We start from the raw sequence: 19,848 nt of genomic DNA, 5'->3' as shown, positions 1-19,848 counted from the left end.
ATGCCCAATTTCTGCCTGAAGAGATAAATTCCAGACATAGTATTTCAAGATGTCTGATGAAGAACATAATAATGGTTCCAACACAGAGTATAAATATTATTATGTATACTTGTGTTTGCAAATCTGAGTCTTCTGCTAAGCCTCATATGTTCGAAACTAGAGCTGTTCCAATTGATTCATTTGTTCTAGGCGTAGGAGAATGACTTCAATCTCCTGGTTGGAATTTGTGGAGTAGCCCCCTTGGTTGAGTACAAGTGGCTGAGCACAGGTGAAGAGAGGATCCGTAAACCCAATCACTCCAAATTCAAACTTTCAATCAATTCTCTCACTTTTACCTCTGTGCATCACACATACTTTCTGAGCTACCTTTGGCCTTCTGGTGTTTTGGTGGTGAATTAATCATATTTCTATGGAACCTTAAATTATGACTTCCTCTGGTCTGCTAACTCAGTAATCACTCCATCTCTCCTCTGGCTTAAAAAATAAAAATTGATTTAAATTGCTCATTTGTTCATGTCTATTCTACTATTTCCTTTGTCCTTCTGAGTGTGTGTATATCTCATTTGACCCTTTATTATCACTGTAATTTTAGTGAGGCTTCAGGAGAACAAGGAGATAATTACATACAGTCAACCTTCCATGGATAATTAGAAGTTACTTTGCCAACTTTAAATATACCCAAGCATCTTCCATCCTAAAGCAAAACAAAACAACTTGAAAACCCAACACTTCACAGGACATTACACCCCTCTCGTGATACTGCTCAATTTCTCTTCTTTGCTTTAGAGCAGTGGTTCTCAACCAGGGGCAATTTTGTCCCCAAAGGACACTTAGCAATGTCTGGAGACATTTTTAGCTGTCATGACAGAAAACACTACTGGCATTTGGAGAGTAGAAGCCAGGGACACTGCTAAGTATCCTAGAATGCACCAAACAGCTTCCCCATGACAAACTATTATCTGGCGCAAAATGTCACTAGAGCCAAGGTTGAAAAGCCCTGCGTTAGAGCCAAACTTCTAAAAGTCTAGGATCCACTTTATCTTCTATTCAGATCTCAAGCCAGATCAATCTGGATTTTTCCTTCCTTCTCTCTTCTCCTTTCTTCATTTGGGCTGGTCTTGCTAATAGGGACTGTGCAGTGGGATTGAACAGGCAGACTATCTGGGGATATCCACCAACCAAACAAAAGTCTAAAACTAATAAACAAGATCAACCTGATTGAGTCTCTTCTAGCCCTCCCATATTACAGTCATAAGGATAAGGAAACCCCGATTCCATGAGGATCTCACAGCCCAAAAGACAATAAGGCAAAATACTTAGGGCTGGCTTTCTTGCTTTATGAAAACCTCCCTCTCTAAACAGGAGACACTTAAGTGGTGGAAGTTCATTTTCATATAATATCATCTGGAGAAATCACAAAGGGCAACTCTCCAGGAGAAGGAGAATAGATAGTCTGACATGGTTCACTTTCGTGGGGTTAAAGGTAAAAGGATACACTGATGAAGGCACCCTGGCTGATGTGCCATGTCTAAGACCTGAGGTCTTATCTTTTTTTTTTTTTAATCTTTTTATTTATTTCTAGGAGAGAGAGAGAGAAAGCATGAGCAGGGGAGGGTCAGAGAGAGAGGGAGACACAGACTCTGAAATAGGCTCCAGGCTCTGAGCTGGCAGTCAGCACAGAGCCCGACGCGGGGCTCGAACCCACGAACCGCGAGATCATGACCGAAGCGAAAGTCGGACGCTTAACCGACTAAGCCATCCAGCCGCCCCGACCTGAGGTCTTATCTTAATATTATCTGGATGAGCTAACTATTCATTAACCTTCCCAGTCACTACCCAGTTGTCAGTATAGGGTCCCCAAGATTGAACCTGACATGGTCCTTGTTATAGACTGAATTCTGTCACTCCCCACAATTCATATGTAGAAGCTCTTATCTCCAGGGTGAGTGCATTTAGAGATAAGGCCTAGGGGCACCGAGGTAGCTCAGTTAGTTAAGCATCAATCTCGACTCAGGTCATGATCTTGTGGTTCATGGGTTCGATCCCCACGTCGGGTTCTGTGCTGGCAGCTCAGAGCCTAGAACCTGCTTCAGATTCTGTGCCTCCCTCTCTCTCTGCCCTCCCCCACTCACACTGTCTCTTTCAAAAATAAACATTAAAAAGAGAGAGACAGAGAGAGAGACGGCCAATAAAGAGGTTATTAAGGTTAAAGGAAGACATAAGAGTGGGACTCTAACCCAGTAAGATTGATGCCCTTATAAGAACAGGAAAGACCTCAGGGCTGCATTCACAGAGATGAAACACATGAGGTCACAGAGTGAAGATGTCTGTCTGCAGGCCAAGGACAGAAGCTTCAAGAGAAACCAAACCTTCTAAAACCTGGCTCTCGTACTTGAAACCTCAAGAACTTTGAGAAATAAAAATCTGTCACTTAAGCCTCCCAGTCTCTAGCATTGTGTTATGGTAGCACNAAAAAAAAAAAAAAAAAAAAAAAAGGCTATTTACATACCATAGTATCCTCTATTAAAAAAAATAATGAAAATTCTGCCTCATTGCATTATTTCTATCTGTACTTTAAAAACAGATTGATAAGTCACAAGAAAGAGGAAAAAGGAGAATAAAAGTATCTACAGAATTTTAAGAAGTCTGCTTTACTGGAAGAAAATGGGAAAATTAAAAAAAAAAAGGTATTTAGAAAAAGTGGAATTTTACACAATAAAATCCTACCGGCATTTTTAAATGACGATATAGAGAGATATACTCCCGATAAGATCAAATGTATAAGTATTTAAGTTTCTTTCCTACTACATTTCTGTGGGGTTTTTTGAGGATATTTCCCATTTCTGTTATTCTGCTTTCAGATGGTTTCCATTTGGCCTCCTTAATGAGGTTTCCTAATCCATTGTTTCAAATGCAAGTACTTTTCAATGAAGCCACTTCAGAGCTTTGTTTCTGGAGTGTTAGAATGATCACCATTATTGAAACCAGCATTATTCTTTAAGATTTTCTAGTGATTCTCATACATTCTCAAATTCCAAACAGCACTGCACAAACATACACGGGTTGCTTTCTCCCCATTCATTTGTCCCTAATCATTTTGACCAACATATTCCCTAATTCCCCAAATTAATGGGGCTGTGAAGTCACTTCCCCAAAATGTTTCCCTGATTGTCTAGGTATTTATCATTTGCTTTCTGTTGTTTCACAGACACTCAGTATTTTTTCATTAAATTCCAGATGAAAGCGTTCATACTTGAGTTAACATTTCATATTCTGATCTGTTAGCTCTTTCCAAATGCATCCGGCAATTTTGGTTTATATCAGTCTTCATAGCCTGCTGTAATTCCTGTGCAAAGCTTCTAGCAGTACTTGACTTTTCCTCTATAAAAACAATTTCAGATGAGCATTGCCATTGCTTAGTCCTTACCAGAGCAGTAGTTCAGGGTAGAGTCCATTTCCGCTACATCTTTAACATGATCGAAATAATCTGCCTGGTTAGAAGTCAATTACAGAGCCCCAGAGGTCTTCTTCTCCTTGTGAGGACAACACAGGGCCCAATAATGAAATTTTTATTTTCAGTCTATTCTCACGACTGATTATGTAACCCACTATAAATTAATAAGACTAAGTACCTAAATCTGAGCCTGCTCTGTCTCTTTTGTGGCCCCTTGGAGAAGAAAAGTGAAACATGTTTGGTAACTTTAATCCAATTCCTGCCTGCCTACTCCAGAATATTGCTCTATCAATACCCTTTCTTTATTATTTTTTAAAGTTTATTTATTTATTTTTGGGGGGTAAGGGCAGATGGAGAGGGAAAAAGAGAATCCTAAGTAGGCTCTACGATGTCAGCACAGAGTCTGACTCAGGGCTAGAACCCACGATCCGTGAGATCATGACCTGAGCCAAAACCAAGAGTTGGACATTTAACCAATTGAGCTCCCAGTGCCCCTACCCTTTCTTTAAAATGAACATTTTCCTCTCTAATATTCTTTTTTATACTAATATGTACAAGTCTTCCACACTGTTTTAAAACAATTCTTCCTGGGGGCGCCTGGGTGGGTCAGTCGGTTAAGCATCCGACTTCAGCTCAGGTCATGACCTCACAGTTGGTGGGTTCGAGCCCCGCGTCGGGCTCTGTGCTGACAGCTCAGAGCCTGGAGCCTGTTTAAGATTCTGTATCTCCCTCTCTTTCTGACCCTCGCCTGCTCATGCTGTGTCTCTCTCTCTCTCTCAGAAATAAATAAAATATTTTAAAAAATTAAAAAAAGCAAACAATTCTTCCTCAGCCTTGTCTCCCATCTTTAGATATTTCTCTTTGCCCCTCTCAATCCAGGTAAGCTTCTATAACATCATTTTTCACCTGTGTTCTTCCTATCTAATTGGGTTTCTTTTTGCCTTTGATTAAATAATAATTTACATACTCTCAAATGTGAAGTAGACAATTGTATGAGTTTTCACAAATGCAAAGAATTAAATAACCCACACCATCTACCACAATATAGAATAATTCCATCCTTAGAAAATTCCCTAGGATCTTCCCAGTCAATCTCTCACCAACACAGACACAAACACTGTTCTTACTTCTATCACCATTGTTTTGTTCAGCTTGTATAAAACTTCACCTACATGGAATCACATAATAGTTGCTCTTTTGTGTCTATTTTCACTTAGAGTAATGTTTTTGAGACTTAGTTATGGTGTAACCTGTATCAGAGTTTGTTTGCTGTTGTTTTTTCTTTCTTTCCTTTATATCACTGAGTATTACTTTATTATATAAGTATACCATAAGTCCATTTTCCGTTCCCAAACACACGAGCTGTTTTACGAATAAAGCTACTATGTACATGTGTGATCATGTTTTTGTAGTTGTTGTGTGTGAAAATATGTATTTATTTTACTGGGATAAATTGCTAAAAGTGAAATTAGTGGGTGATAAGGTAAAGGTCTATGTCAAATTTTATAAGGGACTTCCTCACTTACTTTGCATTAACTTTTATGATTTTATAATCCACAGAACCCATTTCCACTGTAACGTATTAGACAGCAGAGCTTGGAAATTCAAAAAACATTCTCTGAGAGACCTTCAAATGGTTTTCCCCGCACTGCTCATTTTTGTGAAAAGACTGTAACCATCTTCAGTGGTCATGGTTAGTGGATCATTTGACGAAGTCGTTTTCTTTCAGTTCCCACGCATCGTTGATCATTCATCCACTGAAATTCTCTCCTTCTTAAGACTTCTGGGATATCTGTTTTCCTTTCCATCTTCAACTCCTCAAAATTGCCCTCACCCCTTTGTATAGTCTTTTAAAGTTTGAATTCCACAGGCCCACACCTAGTGTTCTTCTCTCTCTTTTGTTTGGTTATCTCGAACATCTCAAGCACAGCCCTGGTGTTCTTTGTGATCTCTGTGGGCCTGGTTCCTAGATTGAAATCAGACCCTTTGCTGTTTTGGAGCTCTTGACTTATATTATTTTTATCAACTGGTTATTTTCATGTGGCTATAATACATATTTGTCCCGTGAAGGATATCATTGTCATCTTGAGATTTCTTCCATAGTCGTAAATGGCTTTTTACCTCTAATCTGTGGAATGCAGTCAATAAAAGAGAGCCAAAGGCCGGTTCTTTGATGGTGAAACAAGATGTGGATACACTGTCAGGGACTCTGATGATTTAAAAGATTGCTTTCTTTACCTCTGATTTAGAGTTTCTATATAACTGAAAGGATGCCGCTCACAATTTCTCATCACTTATTCATTGGTCAATGAAAACCTGTGATTCAACTGAACCTGAAGATGAGAAAGGTGGGCAAAGGTTGGAGGTAAAAGCAGCAACTGAATAAATTGGCATTTTAGGCAGAAAAATCAATCCATGGGCCTAACTAATTCTGAGACAGATTCCTAGTATCTTTTGGAAAAGGGCAGGACCATTCTTCCTTTAACAAAGAGGGGTTGATGAATTAAAGGGAGTTTTTTTGGAAAGAAAGATGCCCCACTTGCTTGTGTGGGTGATTGTGTGCATGTGTGTGTTAGGCCTTAAGACAGATCCTATTTCAGTGGTAACACCATCAATATACTTGTTCAGGTTATTTTTTTAAACTCATCTTCCTGTTTTCATCCAGTTGGTCAATTTTGTTTGCCACTCTTAAACTTTAGTTTTTTGTCTTTTGTTTTTTTTTTTTTACTGTTTATTTATTGAGAAAGAGAGAGAGCACACATGCAAGTGGAAGAGGGGCAGAGAGAGAAGGAGAGAGAGAATGCCAAGCAAGTTCTATGCTGTCAGCACAGAGCCCAACACAGGGCTCCATCTCACAAACCATGAGATCATGACCTGAGCTGAAATCAAGAGTTGGACACTTAACTGACTGAGCCACCCAGACAACACTTGTTTGCCACGTTTAAGCTTTACATATCCAGTGAGCCAATTTTAACTGTAAAATACTGTTGAATCTCTTTTGTACACTTTGTTCCCATCCCTAAATCCTCATGTAACATATTTATCATTCTTGTCTGTAATATTCAAATGAATTCACTACTCTACATCATGAATCCAGGTGCCTTCGTCTGCAGTGTCTAACATATGCTGCTTGTGGGATAAAACTGTTTTAACACAATTTTTGTTATGTTAATACTCTATAAACCCATTTGGCCCACCAATACCACCAAGCTCTGAAGACAGTGTTTTGTATACTGAACAAAACATACCAGAATTATTTTGATAGCAGCTATATCTCTGTGTCTTCAAATTCGTCACTGAACATTTCCCCATCACTCTCCCATGACCATTTACTTTAGCCATAACTGAAGCACCTTCTCTTCCCAGACACAAGATACTCTTTCATATCACCTCGCCTGTATGCACACTCCTACACCTTGCTTTACATCACTTTCTCTCTCTGTCTACTTTGCACCCATATATTCAGCCTTCATAATTCAAATCAAACATGAGTAATTATGTGCAGCCTTTATTCTGACTGGTACTACAATTCTGAATATATGATATGAGAACAAAAGTTCTGTTAGTCTTGGTCTCTCTCTACAGAGAATGTAATTGAATTTAGTAAAACTCAATAGACTTTAAAGCATATTCTTCATAATCACTACTACTGAGGTAAGCAAAAAGAATTACATTTATAAGGCACCTTACTAGAGAATGTGCAAATAGAAGAATTAAAGAAATTTAATCCTCTTTCTAAAACATGAAGATTTCTACATGAGAAGCGACTTATCTAAAACTCAAGTTTATATGTAGTTGTTTCAAAACTGTAGCTTTATCTTGTAGTTTTAGAATGTAGCCATTTTGAGGTGTCTCCTTAGAAAAGGCACCGTTATCATTTGATCTAGGCATAAATGGACAGGGAAAAGAAAAAACAAAACTATGGAATGATGCAAAAGATTAATTTCACTGAGGAAAAGGCAATATACCAATAATGGTGCAGAGAGAAAAAAAAAAATTTCCCCTTCTGGGTTAGTTTAAGACTTGGCTGCATGCGGTGCCTGCATAGCTCAGTTGGTAAAGTGTCCAACTTTGGCTCAAGTCATGGTCTCGCGGTTCATGGGTTCGAGCCCCGCATCGGGTTCTGTGCAGGCAGCTCAGAGCCTGGAACCTGTTTAAGATTCTGTGTGTGTCTCTCTCTCTTTGCCCCTCCCCCGCTCATGCTCTGTCTCCCTCTGTCTCAAAAATAAATAAAAACTATAAAAAAATTCATAAAAGACTTGGCTGCAAACATATACTCTAAATATCTGGAAGGTAAAAGAGACAAATTGCTGCTTGGAAGCACATACATGCGTATCATGCGAATAATGGAGAGGGTGTAAATGGAGAGCTTCAGCTCAATCAAAAGTACACCATTGCTCAGATCCATTGATTGGACCCCCATGGAGGATGTCAAGGTATTCCTTCTATGGTGAAGAATAAGTTGTTGCATTTGACCCCTCCTACAAACAAAAAAGGAGGTACCATGCTTAGTGGGACTCTTTGGATCTTGAAAGCAACATTTTCCTTATTTGGGTGTGCTATCTTTGCTCAGTTAACAGTGACCTGAAAAGTGACTGGTTTTGAGTGGGCCACAGAAAAGGAGAAGGCTCTGCAACATATCCAAACTTCCATGAGAGCTGCTTTTGCCATGTGGGCCATATGATTCTGGAGACCCAAAGGGTAAATGGCAGACAAGGTTGCTGTTTGGAGCCTGAGGTAAGTGCCTACAGGTGTGACTTGCACCCGAGACCTTCAGGATTTTAGAACAAAGCCCTACAGTCCTCCGCAAATAATTTTCCATTTGACAAATAGCTCTTGGGCTGCTGCTGGGTTCCAGCAGAGACAGAATACTTGATCAAGAGCCACCAAGTGACCATGTGATGTGAGCTTCCCATCATGCAGTGGGCAGTGCTATCTGGGCTTCCAAGCCATATAGTTGGGCATACACAACAAAACTCCATCACCAAATGGAAGTGACATATATTGGATTGGGCGTAAGCAGGTTCTGAAGGTGCCAGAAAGTTGTATGACATGGCCCAAATGCCCACGGTAACTAACCACCCTTGCTACACTGCCTTCTCTCTTTCTGGCCTGTACCTGTGCCCCGCTGGAGTGTTCCCTATCATTAACTGGCAGAGGAAGAGAAAACTCAGGCTTGTTATACAGACGGCTTTGCGTGACATACGGACACCGCCTGGATAATGGTGGGCAACTGCAGCGAATACTAGCGATGCTTCCTGGGACAAGCTTGAATGATGATAGCAAAAGGTGATCCTCTCAGCGGGCGGAATTCTGAATGGTACACTTGGTTGCTGACCACTGGGAAGGAAAAATGACCAGACACAGGTGATTACGTACTGATTTACAAGTTCAGGAAAATGATTTGGTTGAATGATCAGGAACCTAGAAGGAACATGACTGAAAATCTGGTGGCAAGGAAATGTGAGGAAGATGCATGTAGATAGATCTCAGTGAATGGGGGGAGGGGGGGGAAGTGAAGATATTCATGTGCTCCATGAATGGTCACCAAATGGTGATTTTAGCTGAGGAAATTTTTAATAAGCAGGTGGAAAGGATGACATATTCTGTTCTATGGATATCAGTCCGTCTTTTCCAACAGTCAGTCATGTCATTGCCTAATGGGCTCAAGTCGGCCATGATGGCATAGATGGAGGTTTATGCATAGGCTCAACAACATAAATTTCAATTTACCAATGCCAACATGGCTACAGACATTGCTGAGTGTCCAAACTGTCTGCAGCAGAGACTAACACTAAGTCCCCTATAAGATAGCACTCTCCAGAGTGATAAACCCCACATTTGGTAGCAAGTTGATTACACTGGACCATTACATTACATAATGGGGGGGGTTGTTCTTACTAAAATATACCCTTGCTCTGGGTGTGGATTTTCCTTCCCTGCATGCAATGCTTCTGTCAAAACTTGTTATCCATGGACACAGAATGACTTATCCACCATCCTGGTACCCTGCACACAGCATCACTTCTGATCAAGGAACTCACTTCATAGAAAAAGAAGTCCGGCATTGACTCATGCTCATGAAATTCATTGATTTTACCATCCCGCAACAGCTGGCTTAGTAGAAAGTTGGAATAACCTAATGAAAACTCAGTTAGAGCCCCAGCTAGGTGGTAATTCTTTGTAGGCTGCAGAGATGCTCTTCAGAAGGCTGCTTATGCTCCAAATCAGAGTCAAATATATGGTGGTGTTTATCCCATAACCAGGATTCATGGGTCCAGGAATCAAAGAGTGGAAATGGGAGTGACATCACGATTATTCCTAGTGACCAACTAACAAAACGTTTGCTTCCTGTTGCCATGGTCTTTGCTCTGCTAACCTAGAGGATGGTGTTCCAAAGGAAGGAATGCTCCCACCAGGAGATACGACAGTGATTCTGCTGAACTGGAAATTAGGACTGCTGTCTGGCCACGTCAGGCTCTTGATGCCTCTGACTAAACAAGCAAAGAAGGAAGTCAATGTTCATGATGGGGTAATCTGGAGCACCATGGGAAAATATGGACTGCTGTTCCAAAATGAAGGTAAGGAAGAGTATGTCTGGATTCCTTGGGGCGTCTCTTAGTACTACCACACTCAGGAATTAAGTTAAAAAGCTATAACAACTCAGGCCAGGAAAGACTAGTGTTGGCCTAGATTCAGAAATGAAGGTTTAGGTCACATTACTAGGTAAAGAACTGAGTATTAAGAGACTTGCTGAAGGCACAGGGAATGCAGAATGGGTAGTTGTAGAAGGCAATTATAAATACCAACTACAACCACGTGACTAGTTATAGACATGAGTACCCTAATTGTCAAATCTTCCTTATTTTGTTATGAATGATGAATAACCATGAATAACAATAATCAATACTATATTAATAAAATATAAGGATATATGTTGTTAGTAGATGCTATATTGATATATATTAAGCAAATATCTTTGTTTTTCCTCTTTGTCTTATTCCCTTATCATATAATGTAATATGTACTGACTTATTTTCATAATTAATAATTTACTGATAATCACATTAGGTACTGACTTATAATACTTAAGTATTGCAAATTTTACATCACAGTACTTAATATTATACTATTTATGTTGAGGAGAATAAAGATCACTTGAGGACTTTACCTCCTCCTGGGGAAGGGATTAGTGTGCTTTTGGTTGGACACAGGATAGTTGAATCATGTTAGGTGGAACGATGACCCTATCATTATCTTTACTGGAAATTAAGGGTGGTTTAAAGATACTTGTATGAGCGTCAAGTTAATGAGATGTGGACCAGTGATGGTTAATTTTCTGTTAACGTGGGGCCAGTGGTTGCCTAGAGATTTGGTCAAACATTATTCTGCCTGTACTTCAAGACTGTTTCTAGATGCAATTAATCCTTGAATTGGTAGACTGTCCTCCCCAGGGTGAGTGGGCCTCATATGATTTACTTGAGTCCTGAATAGAACAAAAAGCAGGTAAGGGAAAATTTGCTTTCTCTGACTGTTTTCAAGCTGGGACATCGGTCTTCTCCTCCACGTGGACTGGAACTTACAGCATCACTTCTGGCTGTCGCACCTTAGGGCTTGGACTAGAACTGTGCTCCTGGCTCTCTGGCTTGCAGATGGCAGGCCGTAAGACTAATCAGCCACAATAACGGTGTAAGCTAATTCTTTTGTATGTATATAAAGGATTCATGTAAGCCTCCATAACCACATGTGCCAATTATAAAAGTGCGTGTATATATATATATATATGTGTGTGTATGTATGCATATACATATGCATAGAGATGCATACACACACACATTATTAATTCTGTTTCTCCAGATAATTCTAATACAACCCAAACATGTGTTCCAGGGACCTGGAAGGTTAAAGTGACAAGAAGCTGGTTGGAAGAGCATACGCATACATTGGGTGAGTGATGGAGAGAATGTCACAATAGAGAGCTTACAGTCAGTCAAAAGGGTGCATTGCTACTCAGATTCATTCCTTCTCTTGCTGTTTGGGAATGCCATCCCGATACAACAAGATCATATGAACTTTAAACAAAGTCAATATCCTGAATTTTATGTGAAATTTCCTGATTTGTAAAATTTTATTTGATTTTTTTAAAAAATTACAAGGGGTAAAAAAGAATACATTCTTGGGGCACCTGGGTGGTTCAGTCGGGTAAGCATCCGACTTGGGCTCAGGTCATGATCTTGCAGTTTGTGACAACCCCACATCGGGCTCTGTGCTGACAGCTTGGAGCCTGGAGCCTGCTTCGGATTCTGTGTCTCCCTCTCTCAGTCTCTCCTATGCTCATGCTCTGTCTCTCAATAGTAAATAAAAAATATTTAAAAAAAAAGAATACATTCTCACAGTTCATAAACAGCTTGCTTCTTTGCACTTTGATTTAGATGGATGTGTCTCTGAGAATTTGCTTTTATTCATGAGATTTATGTATTTCTGTTTGTGTGCGTGTGTGTGTGTGAGAGAGAGAGAGAGAGTTATATGTATAAATGTAAATCAGTTTAAATCAAACTGGCTGATACTTAAGAAATGAATGATCTCCAACGACAAACAAGAGAAAAAGTATGTCTTCCACTCACATCACTGAGAAAATTTGAAAGTTGCCCAGAATTATTATATCTTTATTCTTCCTAAACTGCTGTGTGGGACTTTCCATATCAAATATCCTTGTGGGGTCTTGTGGGATTTTTATTCTAGACTGAAAAGCACCTATTATTGTAAATGTACTCTGCAGGACAGATTGGAGGATGAACAAATTATGTGAACAGGAGTTATGTTTCCATGAAAGGTAGATATGAGGAAAGTTAAGAAAACAGTATTTCTATAAAAGAATAATAATTTAAAAAAGGTAACCCCATCATACTAAGGAGAGTAGTCCAAGAATTTCAAGCTATGTTCTTGATCGATGAGATTTGTGTCCAAAGGCAAGAAAGCAGACAGGCTCAACACAGAGCAATGGTTGAGGGGAAACTCAGAAGCACCATAGTGTGGCCTCCCTTCTTTGTTTTCTAAAATCTGTGCAGGCAAAGTGTCTCTTACAAGCGAAAAGGGAAAAAATGACCCTTGATTTGTGGATTTCTATTGTCTTTGGGATTATATATGCATACAAACACATAATATATATAATACTTTTTTATATTATGTATCATTTTGTTTTATCTTAGTTCAAAGTAAGAGTTAGACAATAAAATAGGAAAAGAACCATCAATTTGAACTATTCTGATATCTTGGAAATTACTACAAAGAGATAAAGAATTACATGATGCACTGCATTAATACAAATTCCATGATGCTTTAAAAAATATTATGTCAGGGGCGCCTGGGTGGCTCAGTCGGTTTAGCGTCCAACTTCGGCTCAGGTCACGATATCACGGTTCATGAGTTCGAGCCCCCCATCTGGGCTCTGTCCAGCTCAGAGCCTGGACCCTGTTTCAGATTCTGTATCTTCCTCTCTCTCTGACCCTACCCTGCTCACGCTGTCTCTCTCTGTCTCTCAAAAAATAAATAAAAACATGAAATTTTTTAAAAAATAAAATAAAAATAAATAAAAAATATTATGTCTTATAATTAATTTAAATTTAACATAAGAGCCATAGTCTCAAATGTAGGCCAATTCATCTTATAGTCCCCAAATAAGCCACCACTCTTCTGAAGCCTTGGAAATACTTAAATTTTAACTCTTAAATTGTGACATTTGTTGGAAAAAATTATTAATTAACAATGTAAAAAAATAGTCATAAATTAGGTATGTGTTCTGTACCAAAAGAATAGCCATAGCTTTCAGTAAATTTAGTTTAGATTTTTGGAAAACTAGTTTTATAAGAATAGGTAGCTAGAGTGAAGTAGCTAGAAGTACTGTGAAGTGCAATAGGTTTTCCTTTATCTACAATTTTTTAAAATGTATTTTATTTATTTCTGAGAGAGAAAGAGAGACAGCATGAGCAGGGGAAGGTCAGAGAGAGAGAGAGGGAGACACAGAATCTGAAGCAGGCTCCAGGCTCTGAGCTAGCTAGCTGTCAGTATAGAGCCTGACGCGGGGCTCGAACCCACGAACTGTGAGTTCATGACCTGAGCTGAAGTCAGATGCTTAACCGACTGAGCCACCCAGGCGCCCCTATCTACAATTCTTTTACTCCTCAGGGAAACTTTTTTTTTTCTTCCCCCAAATAAAGCAGGATGTACACTCTCATTCTAGGAGTGAAAAAAAAAAAAAAAGGGGGATTCATTTCAAAAAGATGAACCTGGTCTGTTCCTCCTTTTTACTGCTTAGAGGGGAACAAAAATAACATTTTGGCCTTCTTTCCTCTTTGCCTGCTTATCTGTCATCTGCTAGTTTGTTACTACATAAAGATCAATGGAAAATAAACTGGTAAACTGCAACTGGGAAGATTTGTGCGAGGAAACAAAGGTAGACACTGGAACCAGTAGCATTAAAGTGGGCAGAAAACATAAAGAAAACTTGAGTCAGGAAGAAATCAGCGGCACTGTTGACCTTTTTTTCATTTAAACTAGTAGTGTTCAGATTTCCAAACAAAAATTTAGAGGAAAATTAAACTTTAAATTAAGTGGCATTGTTTTGCACATCTGCTTGTTGTTCATTCTTTTTATTGAATCTCCCACAAACATATAGCGCTATGTACTAATGGAATTAGCAGTAACGCTTCTCTCCGTTGTCCATCCATCCATCTAACCGTCCAGTGGGGATGGCTCGGTAAACTACAGGTTTCATTTTTAATTTAAAGCTTAATTGAAATCGGAGAGACAGTTTTCGAAACTGAAATAGTTGCTTAAAGGAATGTTTGCTAAGAAACCAATATTTACACTATGAAACTTTGGGCAGGATCCTGTCTCTTTACCAAGATCCTGTTGACATCTCAAACCATATTAAAATACACTGAGCATAATAATAAGCTTTGATATTTTAAATGAGGCTTGCTAAAGTTTACTGAGCATAGTCAAATTTCTAATTGGATATCCAGTGTATTTTACAGAGAAAGAAAATGTCAATGGGGGGGGTAATTTCACAAATAAATGTATGAATGATTCAGATCTAAAAGCAAGTTCATTATCCAAATCTCTTTTTTGATTTAATGATCACTCGGTTTTCAACATTAAGTACTGCTGGCATTTACTTTTCCTTTGTGTAACCTCCTACACATTATTGCTGTAATATTTGAGAAGTGACATTTTGTAGCTGTCCATTTGGCAAATCTCTGACAAACTGTATTGAAAAAACGATTTGGGTTTCTTTTCTAGCTATTTGTTTGTTTATTTTAGTAAGTAAGACTTTTGGAATTGAGAGGGATCTTGTGACTGATTTGGTTCCCATACAAATTTTACAGCTGATCAAAAGTTAGCCTCCAAACAAGCATTTGATTCTACACGTCCCTGAGAATTACACAGCAGAACAAAGGCCATACAGCACTTTAAAAAAATAATCTATCACACTCAGTTTTCTGTAGAAAATTTAATCCTCTTCAAAGAAAAATAAGGCAGAAGTTTAAAGGTTTCCCCCCCTCTTTTATCCCCCTAATTCTGGTTTGTGGACATGTTTACAATTAATTTACCCGTTAATTTGTTTTGTTCATTTGACTGTTTATTTTTTCTCGGGAAGTTTGGTTTGCTTTTCTCAAGTCTTTACAAATAAGGCACAACTAGGAAACCAGGAGACTATGAAGTGTTTTTGTCAAATGTGAATTCAATTGGAAAAACTGGTAAATAAGTTAATGGGAAAATCACCACTGGTGGGTTAGGGAGCCAGTTTCCAAGTTCATATTGTCACACCCGACCATGCAATTTGTGCATGTGGCTTTTCCAACTAAATGAAAATATTGTAATACATACATATATATGGCAAATAAATTTACAAATACATTTAAGTTTATATCTTAACACTAAAATTTAGTTAATTCAAATAATTCAAAATAAATGTTAATATGTAGGTTTAGAACCATGCTGTTGAGAATTTTCCACATAATAGTTTTATACCATAGATTTAACATTTAGAAAGAAACAGTAATCCTATAGTTTGGATTCCTGCCTAAGAAAGAAGAAATGAGCATAATTTTATTTTGGTAGAATCTGAAAATTATAGTCATTTTACCATCAAAAAAATTATATTTCTCTTTAAGAAATTAATCATGACCTTACATTCTGTTTTGCTTTTTTGTTTAATGTTTATTTATTTTTGAGAGAGACAGAGAGAGAGAATAAAAAACACATGTGGGGGGAGGGGCAGAGAGAGAGACACACACACAGAATCCAAAGCAGGCTCCAGGCTCTGAACTGTCAACACAGGGCCCGTCATGGAGCTCAAACCCATGAACAGTGAGATCATGACCTGAGCTGAAGTTGGATGCTTAACCAGCTGAGCCACTCAAATGCCCCTCTGTTTTGCTTTTAAAAAAAAAAATAAATAAATAAGTTATTTAACCTTTATACTTTTATTTTACCATCACTGGTACTCCAGTTACTATTCTTTCATTAAAACACTGCCCCTAAACTTAGCAGTTTAAAATGCCAATTTGTTTTGTTCATGGTTTCTCTGGGTCTCCATGATGTCTACGTCCTCAGCTAGAAAGACCCACAGTTAGAGGTGACTGTACAAAGACCGGAAGCATCTGAAGGCACAAGCATTCACATCTCTGGCCCCTAGAAAGGAATGAATCTAAAACTAGGACTACCAACCAAAACACCTTTGTGTGGTTTCTCCATATGGCTTGGTGTTCTCACAGCACAGCAGTTAGGGTCCTCAGACATTTTGTATGGTGGCGCCGGGCGTCAACTTCCTGTGCACGTGTGCACACATACGTTCAGGAGAATGCGAACACACCCACACCCCCACACCCCCCCACACACACAAAGAAGCTTTTTATAAGTCTGCCTCAGAAATTAAACTCCATTACTTCTATCTTGCTTGTGGAAGCACTATACACCTTCCCAGAAACAAAAGGAGAGGAGATATTCATATCTTTCACGTATAGGCCTTTATCGACTCAAGATATCACAAACACATGGAAAAAAAAAAATAGCAAAGATGCCCAGGGTATGCTTATGTGTGTTATTCTTCTTTTGGACTGTCAAAAGGGATATTTACACATTAATCTCTCTGTGAAGGCCCTTAGTATGAAATTGTTTATTTTTAATTATGAATTCTGTATATTTAATTTGAATTATGTATATTTAAACAAAAATCTATGAAATATTTTAGGATTTGCTAGAGAATTTCACCGCATTTGAGAAAATTATGCTTTTCATCATATCTACACCAACACACTTACAAAATGCTTTGCTGAAATGTTTCAAATATTATCTCACAGAACATTTTGATATTTTAGCCTTTTTGGTTTATTTTTGCACTTCTTTTTGGTTAATTGAGAACGGATAGGGCTTAGCTCATTCTTGACCACCCAAGATTATAAAATCATGTCATAGAGAGCTGTATAAATTCTTACAAACAAGAAAGATAACTATCTGTTCTGAACTGTTCAACCCCAAGAGAAACTATTGGATCTCTCAAATATTTTCCAGCTACATTATTTTTGTGTTAGGAAATTTTAGGAAGATATTCCATGCTGACATTTAAGATCAAAATAGTATAAATTTGCAAATGTATCTTCAATACAATGTTTGTTTGTTTGTTTGTTTTTTATTGCTGGGTGGAACAGAATGATGGGAATGTAGGAATGGTTGTACTAGTCTTCCTTTCTCTAGCTAAAGAAAAAAACACCATGCATATATTCTCTTTTATATATGTATTTCAAAAAAAATGGGAGCAATAGAAATGCATTTATTTTATGGTAGCTATTATTGTGTATTACTGTGGCTTTCATGTATGGGAAAACAAAAAGAAATTTGGGTGAGAGGATCATGGCATTCATGGAGTGGGGGCTGGGGGTGGAAAATTAAATCTGATTATCTAAGTTTCCATTTTGCCTTCATGGCTACTATTAATGTCCAATTTTAGTCATTCCAAATATTTGACAGCATCTACCTTCACTGACTCCTCTTTAACCTTATAAATCTGTATTTTAATTTCCAGGTGATTTTAGTAGATATAAAAGATGGAGTAGAGTTATTGTGTAAATATAATAACCAAAATGTCTATGTTTTGACACTCCATACAAATGAAGATGAGGAACATATTTATTAGAAGGATTTATCTCTGGATTTTGAGTTTTTGAGCTAGAGCATGGCAAGTAATCCTTTGGGGTATACTGAAGAAGAGTTTCCTGCATGAAATAAAAAAGTTGAAAGGCATATCCTAAGGGCAGATTAAAGTATAAGGCTAAATGATCTAACCATTACTAGCTAAGGGGTGAAAGCCACACATCGACATTGCATGATGTAGGGGAAGTCAAAGAAGAGAAGTTATGCTCTGGAGTCAAAGGTAATCAGCAGCAAAGCACGGCTCAGGCTGTGGGTAACAGTAGGGACCCCTATCATCTTTCCCATGGAGAGAAGCTTCAATATATAAAGACATAAAGAAAATTACCCCCATTCCAAAGAGTGGTACTGCCTACCACTCTTTAACTAATGGTACTGACTGCCTCAATCCTACATGGTCTTTAAAATATAAATGTGTCTATGAACGTATCACATAAGTCTGAAGAAGTTTTTCAAGATATTGCTACCCTGAGACAGAAGATTAAATTAATTTAAGCATATAAGAACGTGAGTATTTGTTAGAGGTTAAGGAGAGGTTGAAGTTAGAGGGAAGAGAAAAAAGGATGGGGGAGAAAGGAGAGGTAAAGTTTATGAAGAGCATGTAACATATTGAGAAGGGCATTAGCCCTTCACCCAGGCTCTCAGTAACATTAATGATTAAATGAAATCATCATGTATGTTGGTTAAGTTGGTTACTCTTTTTTTTTCTATGCAAACTTAAATGATTTAACCAAATATATAAACATTAAATCTAGATATTTCCCACTGGAAGATGTTAATGTTGTGAACTAACTAAATTAATCAATTAGGCATTGCCTTCCAATGCTAAAATTTACTTCATCATCATGTAATGTCTTTACCACTTATGATCTTAGGAATTATGTTCACCAATATTCTTGTCCAGTTTGATCATTAAAGTTATTTTAGAGCTTATCATATTATGAGTTTGGGAGCCTTATACTTCATTGAAGGCTCTATGTGTAGAACATATGCGATTAGTTTCTTTAAGGTTTTGTATAATTCACCTGCACAATTTTCTGGATCTGAGGGAATTAAAAACAAAACTTTTGAAACAAAACAAAACTCCCCACTTACCTGAGACTTGTTCTCCATGTGAACTGTTTACAGAGATGTTCATTCTACCATATTGAACCAGACAGCAGAAAAATCTGCAAAGATGAAAAAGAATGATATCACCTTAAGAATTTCAGTAACATTAATGATTATTTTTTAAATATTTATTTATTTTGAGAGAGTGAGCCGGGGAGGGGAGGAGAGAGAGACAGGGAGAGGGAAAATCTCAGCAGGCTTCACGCTGTCAGTGGAAGGTTTAGAGCCTGTCATTCTGGCCAGGGTCAGGACTCAGGAACCGTGAGATCACAACCTGAGCCAAAATCAAGAGTCAAATGCTTAACCAACTGAGCCACCCAGGCTCTCAGTAACATTAACGATTATATGAAATCATCATATATGTTGGTTAAATTGGTTACTCTTCTGTTTTCTTCTATAAAAACTTAAATGATTTAACCAAATATATAAACATTAAATCTAGATATTTCTCCACTTCACTTGAAATACGACCTATAGCAATCAATGACGTTGTGATTTTGATGTTTGCTAAGAGTTTACCACATGCAATCTTTAATCTAAAGCATTAAAATGCAGCAAATGTTTTAAGTCAAACTTTCTGTTTTGGAATTTTCTTTATTCATTACCTTCGTTGAACTTGAAATGCTTTTAACTTTCACATGGTATAATTGTAGTCATATTTATTAAGAAGCTTTTTCCTTTTTAAGATAAAACATTTCTTTTTATAGAGAAGGGAAGAAATGAAAGATCTTTCCTTTAAGTCATGTTAGAAATTATGATAAGAAGTTTTGTGGCAAAAAATATCAAAGTAGAAAGTGTTAAGATTTCTTGTATTTGGTTGATTAAAAATTTCTTAGTGAAAACAAACTTTTTGACATTATCCAAGGAAACATAAACTTTGTCTATAGAATACCAACAGTTCTGGATGACAAAAGGAAATGTAGAGAAAGCATTATGGTTTTCTTTTTTAATTGGTGTCATTTTTATATACACATGATCAATCACTACAAAATTCTAGAAGTTATCTTTATAATATGTTGAAGAATTAGTAAATATTGTAATATTCAAATGTTTGGAAGCATTTTCTCATTGTA

This window comes from Crocuta crocuta, unplaced genomic scaffold (assembly GCF_008692635.1).
Source record: "Crocuta crocuta isolate KB4526 unplaced genomic scaffold, BGI_CrCroc_1.0 scaffold41, whole genome shotgun sequence".
NCBI lineage: Eukaryota > Metazoa > Chordata > Mammalia > Carnivora > Hyaenidae > Crocuta > Crocuta crocuta.
This window is presented reverse-complemented; position numbering follows the sequence as displayed.